Below are 10,747 nucleotides of genomic sequence, written 5' to 3'. Positions count from 1 at the left end.
GCTTTTTATGATCACAATAAATGATGAACCAATGAAAAAATAGTTATTACTAATCAAATCCCAAAGTCTTATAGTCATTCAAGTATAACAAATAAGCTTTGCAGTTGAGTTTTATTAATTCTATGTGATCATAGGTCCCACTTCTAAGGTAATTAAATCTTAGATACTTTATGAAAAACCAATGATAAAGGACTCAAGGTTACCTTAAATCCATTCTTTAGCAGCAAATTTATGGAGTTCATTTTTACCCTTGACTTCATACACACATGCTTCTTTTATTGTAACACTATAGAGTAACCATGATACGTGTAAACACAATCCTTGGTTTGGTTGTAACTTCTTTAGGAAGAATGTGCCATTTATCATGAGCATCCATAGCCACAATGGTTTTTCATAGTGGTATCACAAGTTAGTACCTGCTTCCAACAGGCGTCCATAGCCTTGACGGGTTAACCTCTTAAACCTATTTTACACTGACGGCTCTAGTCCCATGTTTCCTATCATTTTAGGTTTAGATTATGGACATTGCTTTTGCAATTGGTAGATGGGGGAGCGGCTTCAGAAAGCCCCTTAAAGGTATAAGATGATACATTTCAGAGTGAATTTGATTACTTGCAAAATGTCTTAGTCGCATAAGGTACTTATAGGTACTCCAACGACATATCATGAATGAGTCATTTTAATGGGAGATGGATGAGGCTAACCAAAGAATAACCAAAAGACACCTAGAGTCCTACTAATCATAGTTTTCATATATGATTTCGCTTTTAAAGTAGTTTTCCACTATGAACAGAGACTTCATTAAGTCTCTCGCCAGCCTTAATAAAGATGCTCAAATATCATGCTTTGGTGTTATGGTTATAGTATTCAAGTTGACTTTTTTCATTGGTATCATTGTATGGACCTCTTAACTTTGTTATGATCCTCATAATATGTTTTGCTAATTATATTTTGAGCAACTGTTTTGTATTGATAATCATAAATATATATGAATAAGCAAAATGAAATTCTAAAAGAGAAACGATATATCAACTATGAATAGTTTGGAATTATTATTCAATTAATTTTTTATGAGAAAGACTAATTATTCTATCATTTTCTTGAAATAGTGGTCTTTAATGATAAAGCATGAATGCATCATTTTTAACAACTTAAGGAAAAAATAAATATGTCATCAAATACTCCCCTAAGTGTTCCATTTTTTTAATGAAGATGTCTTTTCCACTTTTGAAAATTTTCTTCTAATATTTAAGAATCCCAAAGGAACAATATCCTTGAATCTTGCTTTGTCTTTGTAAAATAGAAATTTGGTACCAAAATTATGGGTATTGGTACCAAATTAAGTACCGAAATTTTGGAAATTAAACTTTTGGGTATTGGTTGGTTGAGATATGGCACTAGACAATTGGTATGCAATACCGAACAATGTTTCAATCCAATAATTTCCAACTTCACATAAGATTCCAAACAAAGTTATCATAGCTTACTTTATTGAAAATAAAAAAACTAGAAACAAGTCTAACTATCAAAATAAATAATAAGTGGGAAATAATTGTGGTATTTGAATCATGTTGTTGTTTGAAATAAGATTGAGTAGCAACCTTCATTAAAGAACTATGAAACTGAAGGAGACCTCAACAGAAATATGCAATAGGAATGTAGATCTCTCATTTTCAACTAATTTATTTTTAGCTATTAACATCCCCAGTTACACAAAACAAATGAGAAAGATGTTGCTCTATATTTTAGAATTAAATTAATTATTATATGCAGCAATTATTATTTATTTATTTACTATCCTATTTCACCTGAGAAAAGGGAATTCTTCTCTTAAAGTATAGGAGTATTTCCAATGTAACCATGTGCATAAAAAATATAATAATGCATTCATGCTTAATTTTAAAATATAATCTTTGATGCATACTTGAGTATAAAGAACCAAAAATGTTAATGATGATGACAAGAAGTAAGAAAGAATGAAGGAGGGGTATGGCCTTATAGTTTATTGAAACCAATTTTCAATAAAATCAAAACACTCTTGGTTTACCTCTTTACTTGGCTCATTTAGTGTATCCTCCTTTACCATGCCATGTAGATATTCTATTATGAGATTACTATGCTCTTGTGTACTTAGAGGATCGACAAATAGGCATGTCGAAAATTCTTCAATCTTAGGTTCTAATGGTTGCTTTCTGTTGGATGTGGTCCATGATTCTTCAGTTAAAGGGTGAAAATATTCCTGTGGATGTGGTTCCTAGACTTGTTTTTCTTCTATCACTTCTGGGGAGACAGATAAGTTCTTGACTGTTGTCAAGATTTGTTCTTCCTAAGAAGCATAGATCCCAATTGCTGCTAGGATTTGAGAGAGTTCTCCCAAAATCTTAATCATCCTTAAATATTTTTTTGTTGGTTGCTAATCCATGTCATGCACATGGATTAGAGTATGGAGTTCTTAAAGTACAATTTTTTTTTTTTTTTTTTTTTTTTTTTTTTAATCCTAAAGAAATAGAAAGGAAACACACTTAAAACAGATACAAGAAAATCAATCATGTACTTGAAGTGCCACCATGCTACTAAGACCCTATTGTCACCAATTTATCTATTCACACAAGTTAGAATTCTCTTCTTTCCATGAATTAATCTAAACGAAAACACACTTGTAAAGAAAAATAAGGAAAAATGAGGCTTTGGATACTAACTTTAATTCTACGCATAAGAAAAAGAAACTAGAAAATCAATTAGAGACAACCAGACTTTGGAGTAACCCCCAACCAAAGCGAACTTGTGGCTCTTCACTGACGTCTTACTGTCTTTCTCCTCCCTCTAGTTTCCCTGCAACTAAGGTTATGCAAAAAAAACTTGTGAAAGAAACTATGCTCTAATCCCTTTAGCACCTCCCCGTCAATGACGCCAGCAATGTTGGTGGAATTATATGTATTCTAATTCCCACATTTAATTATCGAATCTGGGATCGTAAGACTTAGAGACGCAAGTAAAAGAAATGGAGGATTAGAGCCTAAGTTAATCTAGTTGAGAATACGAAATGAACTTTAAAAGATTGAAAGGAAATTTATTCTAAATCTATTAAATAATAAATTAACCAAGCACTAGTCACATTCTTAGATGTAAAGTAGGTTCAAAGGTAAATTCTTGAATCAAAGTAGAAACTGTAATCTCCCTATTCTATTCTTCACACACCATTCAAAACTAAATAACACTACTCAAGGAAATAAATCCAGTTAATAACATACAATCTAGAAACTACTCTTTTCCTTCAAATAAACTAAATCATTTCAAGGCTTTCCATTTACTAGCTCATGAAGTACGAAAGATGTGAATTGTTCTCGTAGCAACACACTTGAAGCATAAATATCAAAGAAATTTTGCAAGGGATTAGAAAGAAAACAATTCTAGAAATTCAATAAACAAACCTTAATAAATCTATAAAACTACTCTAAAGCAGACTGCTTGTAATGGCCTAAGAAAACTAGTGCACCACACACCTATTAAATTCACACAAGATCAATCATATAAGAGAATCACTTCATCAAATATATAAAAATCTAATTAACCATAAACATTCAACACTCTGCTTTCATTGTATGAAATTGACTATAACATAGGTACCAAATCAGAAAACTATATTAGCATATATAATAAAACAAGTACAAAAACAATAAATCTAAACTAATCATGTACAATAGCTTACCAAGCTGGATCAGTGGGCCCTTTCTGACACCAAGAAGGTAGCTAACAGTTCATAGGTTTAAATGCTTCTGAAACTCAATGAATCATCAACTGTGAGTTTTATTAACCTTCAACAAAAATACAATTTACAAAGAATTCGAAATGATGATTTCTCTCCCTCACAAAATATTTAATTACAAACTCATGGTCCCCTTCCTTAGACTTGTGAGGTATTATTTATACACTAAAATTAGTGGGTAAGGATAAGATCCAATCCCATAGACTCAGAAAACAAATTTACAACTTTAAAGGAAAATCTTAGAAATCTGTTTTTTTTTTTTTTTGCAATTTTATACAAATAGTTGTTAAAGAAACAACCATGTCTTCTCGACCATGATGTATTTTAGAAAGATGTTTCTAAGGAGTCTAATTTTGCATATTATTAACAAAAAACTATCTTGTAATTTCCATATTCGATTCCATGGCCTCGGAAATTGTGCATGAAGTTGATTATTTAGATTTTTTTGCCAATCAACATAGTTATCGATGAAATAGGAACTATTACCTCAAAACGGGTACACGGGCCCAAAAACCCCAAAAAAACATGAAAAAACTATCCAAAAATGAAAATTTGTTTATTGCAGAACGATGTTTTTTTAAGGGTAAATTTTCGACATTTTTTTTAAATGGAAATAAAAACCAATATTTTTTTTTTAAATGGATGAAAAGACACCCTTAAAAAAAAATTGTTTATTCTGGAATAACAAAAAAAAGATCGGGTTACAATTTTGACATTTTTTAGCAGTGGAGTTAAAGAGAAAATATTTGTGCTTTGGAAAACTGTAAAATTCCAACAATTCTCAGACGTGATGTTAAAGATAAAATATCATGTCTCGAATCATGATAATTCCAACTATTTCCATCCATGTTGTTAAAGATAAAATATCTTGTCTCTAAAAAACCTTGAAATTGTAATTGTTTTCAACCCTAGCATTAAAGATAAAATATCATGACTTAGAAAAATATTAAAATCTTGACAATTTTTCAACCATGCAATTAAAACCAAAGATTATGACTACAAAAAAAATCTCAAGTTTTCAAAATATTTCAAGCATGACATTATAGAAAAAGATTTATGACTAAAAAAATTTAAGAATGAACACCTGAATGAAAGAGTTATTATACCAAGAGTAATTTTTTTAAATGTTAAATGTATAGCGATTTTAAAATCTTAGCCTAAAACAACTTGAAACATTGCCAAAAAAAAATTTAAAAATCAACTATCAAATTGACACGTAGTGTAGGTGAGCTCAACCCATTGTAATGAAAACTTGAAGACCAACCATGAAATTAACCCATTGTGGTGCAAACTCGATTCATTATAATGAAAAATTTAAAATCAATTATCAAATTGCACATAATGGGATCAAGTTGCTAGACAAGCATTGACACAAACTCTACAAATATATATATATATATATATATATATATAAGAAAGAAAGATACATAAGAAAACAAAAATTCAAATATTGGAAAAAAAAACAATAAAAAAAACACAAAAATACAAAAGAAAACAAAAATTCAAATATTGAAAAAAACCAATAGAAAAAACACAAAATACAAAAGAAAAAAAAAAAACTTCAAATATTGAAAAAAATAAAAATAAAAAATAATAACAAGTAATAAAAATGACATAAAAAATAGCCATACCATGTAAAATTAAAAAAAAAAAAAAAAAAAAAAAGAGTAAAATAAAATAAAAAACAAATAAAAAAAAATAAAAAATACAAATTACAAAATTACAAAAAAAAAAACACAAAAATAAAATACATTCAAAAAAAATTAAAAAAAAAAAAAAAAAAAGAGTCCCCCACCCACCCGGAGGCCCAACCAACGAGGGTGGCAAAGGGATGATTCATGACAAAAAAAAAAAAAACCATAAAATTGTAAAAAAAAATTAGAATTAATTTATAAAAATGAAAAAATTTAATAAAACAAAAAAAAAAATTAAAAAATATTAAAACAAAAAAAAACACAAAAAACAAAAAATTATATATATATATATATTTTAAGAAAAAATAAGTAAATAAATAAAATTAAAAATAAAAATAACAAAAATTAAAAGCAATTAAAAATAAATAAATTTAAAACAGAAATTATATATATATATATATATATATATATATATATATATATATATATATATATATAAATCAAAACATTTAAAATAAAAAATAAAATTCAAAACAATTAAAATTAAAATAAAAAACAATTAAAAAAATGAACACCTCCTACCCCCTCACTCTGCCCAACTCCAACCCCACCCCCTTGCTCCCCTTCCCCTCCTCTACCCCAGCCACCATCCTCCCCTCTCCTCTCCCCCTCCTTCCCTCCACCAAGCCCTCCCCTCCCCCTCCTTGCCCCCTCCTCCGTCTCCACTCCCCCCGTCTCCCTCACCCCCCGGCCCTACCCACTCGACCCTCTTCGCTTACCCGGGCCCCTAGCAAATGACCAAGAGGCTACAGGCTAGGAGCCCGGGTGGGCGAGGGGGTTGTGCTCAGCCAACCCCGCCAACCAAGCCCACATCGAGCGGCCAAGAGGCCGATTTCCAGAATCGTCTTGTGGCCTCTTGATTGTTGGTTGGGGAAAAATGTGGGCGGGGAGGACCGGGTTGAGAGGGGCAAGAGGTGAGGGAGAGGGGGCGAGGGGGGAGGTGTGGGGAAGTGGGAGGGTGGCGCAGGGAAGGGGAGGGTTGGGGGAAGGAGCAGGTGGGGTGGCGAGGGGAGGAGGGGTTGAGGAGAGGGGAGGACGGGGACCGGGGTGGGGTGGGCGAGGGGAGCGGGAGTGGGAGCGGGGTGTGTTTGCGGTTGTGTGGAGTGAGGGGGTGGGTTTGGATTTGGGCAAAGAAAGGGGGGAGGGGATAATTCTTTTAAAATTATTTTTTTTAACATTTTTTTAATAATTTTATTTTATTTATTTCTTTAATTTTTAAATTTTTAAATTTAAATTTTTCTTCTTTTAATGTTTTTAATTTATTTTATTAATTTTATCTTTTTTGTTTTTTAATTGTTTTGAATTCATTTATTTATTTATTTATTTTATTTAATTCTTTTATTTTTGTTATTTTCTTTTAATTTTCTTTTATGATATTTCTTTATTATTATTATTATTATTTTTAATAATTTCTTTTTTTTTCGTTATTTTCTTTTAATTTTATTTTATGATATTTCTTTATTTTTATAATTTTAATTTCAAAAAATAATTCTTAAATTTTTATTTTTAATTTTGTTTATTTAAATTATTTAATTTAAATATTTTTTATTTTTTATTTTTATTGATTTTTTTTTCTTTTTTTTTGGGGTAATTATTTTAAGTTTTTTTCCCGCTAATGAGGTTTTTATTTTTTATTTTTTTTTTAGATTTTCTTTTTTATTTTTTATTTTTAGATTTTCTTTTTTTAGATTAATTTGTTTTCTTTAAATTATTTCTTTTTTTTGAAAATTTTTCATTTTTTTTAATCTATTTTTTTATATTGTTTTATTTATTTTTTGTTGTTTTCCATTTTACAAGTTAATTTTGTTTTTTTTTTTTTTTTTTACATTTTTATAGGTTTTTTTGTTTGTTTGTTTTTTTTTTTAATATATATATATATATATTGTATTTGATTTTTTTTGTCATGGTTTTTTATTTTTTTTTATGTTTTATTACTAACGTCAAAATCACCAGCATTAAAAAAAAATATCCATACTTAATTCATTAGAAAATTTAAAGTGTAAAAACTCAACCCTCTAAAGAAAAAAGGTTGATGCTCATCAACACTTTTCAAAATCAAGATGAAAATCACTAACAAAAAAAATGTTCACACTTGATACATAAAAAAATTTAAAGTTTCAAAAATAAGCCCTCTAAAAATATGTGTTGATGTTGCATCAACATTTTTCAAAATCAACATGAAAATCATTAACATTTAAAAAAATGTGTTGATGTTGCATCAACTCTTTTGAAAATCAACATGAAAATCACTAACATTTTAAAAAATGTGTTGATGTTGCATCAACACTTTTCAAAATCAACATGAAAATCACTAACATTGAAAAAAATGTTCATACTTCATACATAAGAAAATTTAAAGTCCCAAAAAAATGCTACAAAAAAGTGTATTCTGGCATCACCACTTTTCAAAATCAGGGGATTTTTTGCTACCTCAAAAAAAGGGTACCAATTCACCTTCTCATTTGATCGGTAACTATGTTAATCTCGGTTTTGCAAAAATTTTGTACAAAAATCCTTCAAAGAACCAATTGTAACTTTTAAATGGTATTGAATTTTTAGAAACAAATTGAGATAAAAGTACACTGATATGTTGTGAAAAAAACTCATTTCTCAAATTCTTGAGATTATCCACCATATGCACATAAATCAATACAAAATATGGAAGTTTAAAAATTGTTACCTATTTTATGTTGTATCTTAAATCATGTGTTAGGATCCCACACGTGTGAGATGGGTATATTCCAAGGATTGTACCAACATATTAGGCCCATGTGGCACCTAATTTACCATGTCAGAGAAAAGAAAAACATATTTTTATAATTTTGAATTTTTTCTCTTCATTCGTGTGAGTGCATAATTAAGTACCGAACTACTGAACTTATACAGACATAGAAATTTTCATAGTGGAACATGTTGCTTGGCCACATAACCACATTAGTAAACCAGCATTGGTAAAACCATGTTAAAAACACATTTAAACATTAAAAAGATAAGAAATCAATCATAATTAACGATAGGGTAGAAGAGGTTCATTTAGCAGAAGTTGATGGTATAATGGCTACGAAAAGTATCTTAAATGCGGGAAGATGGCTCATGAATAGAGACTTTATATACTAAATGATATGACATATTCAGGGCCCAACAACCTCCCCCTTATGTGGTTCTAAGCCCTATAATGGTAAATCCGAAACCACCTCATTTACCCTATAAATTCACTACCTCCCATAGAGTTTGAATTGTCTTTTGGAGACTCTTAGTGATGCCCCCATGCTGCTAATTTATGCCTAGAGGTCCATTATCCATCCATGTTCTTGTGGTGTGATTGAAGGCTAGTTATTGTGACAAAGGAAGGACAAGATAGCTAGGAGATATCTATAAGGTCAAAGCCTACAAGCATTGTAATCTTATCGTACTTTTATTATTACAAACGTGTCTTGTTTTAATATATGCTATGTCTCATTTTATGCATATGTAGAACATGAATCCTTGACTTTATGTTTAGAGATGTTTGCATATTCTATTTGTATGTTTTGGTTCTCTTTCTTGTTTTGGATGTTTTGCAGGTTCCACTTTTAGAAATTGGAGCTGGAGTTGGAGCTTACAAGTAAGGAGAAGAGGATAGCTTACAATGAATTCCAAGTAAGTCTTTCTTCCATATTTCAAACATCTCTAAGGAAATCATTGTAGTTTTGTCATGGTTGTTTCTAAATCAAGCCACTAGATCTAGGGAGATTGCTTCTATCCGCAAAAGGAATTTATCCATAAAACACTCAAACATGTTTCGTATGCACCAAGTCATCATGTTTGTCATTTTTCCGTGTTAATATTTGAAATTGAGCGAATAAGAAGACAGTGTAATGTAATTTGTTAATTTTGGAAAGTTAATCTCCTATTTTGATTCCCATTTTTAGTGTGTCTAACAGTTAAGAGCATGTATTTCTTCCTTGGAGATCATAAGTTAAAATTCATAGGAGGTGGGTATGAACACCTTCATAGAGTAAGCAACAAAACATTGTGAGGAGGTCTCTTGTCACCCACAAGTATAGGTTTTGATACATCAATTTGGCTTCTAAATAGGTTGCAAATTTAAACTAGATTATCATCATTATTATTTTTATTAAAAATGATTTAACTAGATTTAATTTATGTAATCTAGTTATAATAAATATTAATATTTTTAATAAACCCACCACAAAGTGTTGTCCTAGTTCTTTGTCACCAAATTAGTTTCACTTTCCTATTACCTGATATATTGTTCATTGACATGACTTGTAGGAGTGGCATTTTCCAAGAATATTGTTACCATATATTCCTATATTGTGACTTGGGAGACGAAGCAACAACTACAAGTCCATATTAGAGCTCAATAATGGGTTGCATTTTGTTGCAATTTCTTTTTTGATACATGGTTGTAGTGACAATATTAATACAATGTTGCATATTAATGCACATATTGGTTCTGTGAATGACATTGCCTTTGTGTACCTTAAGAAAGAACTATGTGTTGTAACTTGTGGGGATGATATGACCATTAAGGTAAATTTGGTACATGATTCTTGACTTCATTATATTATGTATGTGTTCCCAATGATTACTCAATGCTATAAAAAATATTTGATTTGACCTCAAGTAATATTGTGGATGTTCCTAAGCCTGAACATTTGCTGAAAGAATTTATTGTCTATTATGTAGATATGGGATGCAAAAACAGGTCATAAACAGTACACATTTGAAGGTCACACAACACCTCTCTATTCTGTTTGTCCCAATCATAAAGAAAATATCCAAGTACTTGATTTTTAGAAGTGGTATGCACATAAGTGATTTTTGGAAGCCATAACTCTTCACATAATTCTTTAAAGGGTGCTAGCTCAATGGAAGAGCACCTGCCTTATAAGCAGGAGGTTGGTGGTTCAATTCCACTGTGCCCTAACATGAATTAATCAATGTTATTGTAGTTTTATATATATATATATATATATATATATATATATATATATATATATATATATATATATATATATATATATATATATATATATATATAGATATATATATTGGATTCATTATTTTATATTGTCTCTAAAGAGACAAATGTGATATTGTATTGTTTTCAAATATAATTTTTTATTGTCTCTAGAGAGACAATAGCTAGGATTAAAGACATATTGTCTCTATAAAGATAATATGTCTTTAATCCTAGCTATTGTCTTCGGACAGATAAAACTGAAATTGTCTCATAGGAGACAATAATGCTTGTGTTATATATTATCTTTATAGAGACAAT

The 10,747-nt window shown here is 29.8% G+C and overlaps 1 non-coding gene across 1 annotated transcript; it reads left to right on the top strand.

The window, feature by feature from the left end:
- The first annotated feature begins 10,320 nt into the window (after positions 1 to 10,320).
- Positions 10,321 to 10,392, top strand: TRNAI-UAU (transfer RNA isoleucine (anticodon UAU)). The gene has a single exon. It is a non-coding gene; the product is annotated as a tRNA-Ile (tRNA).
- Positions 10,393 to 10,747: the final 355 nt, after the last annotated feature.

This window comes from Pinus tabuliformis, chromosome 4_2 (genome assembly GCF_031772625.1).
Source record: "Pinus tabuliformis cultivar Carrire ecotype Pingquan chromosome 4_2, CPIR1, whole genome shotgun sequence".
Taxonomy (NCBI): domain Eukaryota; kingdom Viridiplantae; phylum Streptophyta; class Pinopsida; order Pinales; family Pinaceae; genus Pinus; species Pinus tabuliformis.
This window is presented reverse-complemented; position numbering and strand designations above follow the sequence as displayed.